A 1,836-nucleotide genomic window follows, 5' to 3' on the forward strand; every position below is an offset into this window, starting at 1 on the left:
TGACACGACACACAGATGGGGACAGGGGACATGAACAACACAACTCACTGCTTGAAAGCTCTTGCTGGAACTTGCCTGCTCTCTGCGGAACTGCACTTCACAAAAGCATGACTAAGTCATGGGAGAAGCTGCAAGTTGAACAAATCAAAGCTTCAGTATTGCATTCATTCCAAGCCCTCACAACTCGTGACACTGCAGCTCTGCAGCCGGCCCCTGCAGTTGGTGAGCCATGGAAAGCAGCAGACACCTAATGAGGCTGCTTGTTCTAAAGTCAGGACAAAAACCAGGTCGTTGCTGCTGCTATTACACTTTGATTATGCCAAGTGTACCCCATAAGCATTTATTTGAGAATGCGGGACCCTACAGTTACACACAGAGCCACAAAACTACACCACCTGTTTTACATAAGACACTGCAAATCCACTTCTCAGCACATTACCATGTCTTCTGCAGCACCCACCAACATAGGCACCCACAGTGGGAGTACCCCTTGGCACCAGTCCAAACATAAAACTCAAACACAGCAGCACTGCTTTCTCCTTTGCAAACAACTCAAGACTTCAAACCAACAGAGGCAGCAAAAGTTCAATCGCCTCAAACATAAAGAAGCAGCATTCAAGGTATTCTAGGACACAGAATGGGGGACCAGATGGTTCTGCTGCTGCTTCCAATCATCCTGGTGTTTAGATGTCTTTACCCAAACATCCCTAGTCCAGCCTTAGCACATGGAGACCTGTCCTTGCTGGAGCCATAGGGTCAACAAGGACAGAAATAAAGACAGCACTTTATCAGTATTGGCCAAACATGAAGGTAATGGCCATCACAGTGGCTCAGAAAGACAATCATCATCATTATTCATCCAAGTGCTTCTCACAGACAGTCTAGCAAGGGTATTTTTTTTTTTAGGGATTACTATGAAAATAATACTTTGGGTTACACCTCTCCTTATGGCCCAGACGGAGAAGGAACAGTTTGTATACTGTGGTAGGCATTCATTTGATTTGCAGGAATCTCTTACAAGCTCTTATCAGCGCCAAACTTAACTCCCCTTTACTCAAGCAGCCATCTCCCAGGGAGCTGTGAAGACCAGAATGCAGGGCAGTGGGTGTAGGGCAGCCAGCGGTCATCCCTGAGCCACACCATCAGGTGTGCAGAGCTGGTGCACGTGCCCAGTGAAATACTCCTCATAGCTTGCTCAGCTGAGTACAGAATGCAGTAAAGCATGTCTGACTCTGGGAGGATATTTACTCTAGTAGCACAATGTGTCCTACACCCAGACAGAAGGAAATTCAGAATTCTGATGCTTACTGGTACAGAGGAAAAGCAGCTGTTATGACGCACAACACATACTGGGCATAACTTACAGCTTGCAAGGACCAATGCTCAACACTGGCTTCCTAAGGCATAATGACATTAAAGAAAGACCTGGAGACTTGCTAGGAAATAGGTCTGTTAAATACGCCCAGCGTTATACCTCTAGATTAGAGAATCCAGTTTGGAATTGAGCAAGATTTTAGCATAGAAGAGCAGTGGCCAGGTCCTGCGTATGAGTGTGGCTGAGATGCCCGCAGGAGTCCAGTTTCAGGGGACTCCACAGGGCTTGAAAGGGGAACTATACATGTGCTGCTGCAGCTTTAGAGAAACCTACTGTTGAGAAAATAGGGCATGCCTCTAATCGGGTGGCAGGACTCAAGAGTCCTAACTCTCTAAGAAGACTAGCACATCCTCCTCCCTGTAATAGAACAAGAGGCCAGAAGTAGAAATTTTGACAAAACACAGACACAAAAGGGCAAAAAACATTCACACAATGGAGAAAAAATTAACTGAGCAAGCTGT

The sequence above is a fragment of the Charadrius vociferus genome, unplaced genomic scaffold, assembly GCF_000708025.1.
Source record: "Charadrius vociferus isolate BGI_N301 unplaced genomic scaffold, ASM70802v2 scaffold477, whole genome shotgun sequence".
NCBI classification, from domain to species: domain Eukaryota; kingdom Metazoa; phylum Chordata; class Aves; order Charadriiformes; family Charadriidae; genus Charadrius; species Charadrius vociferus.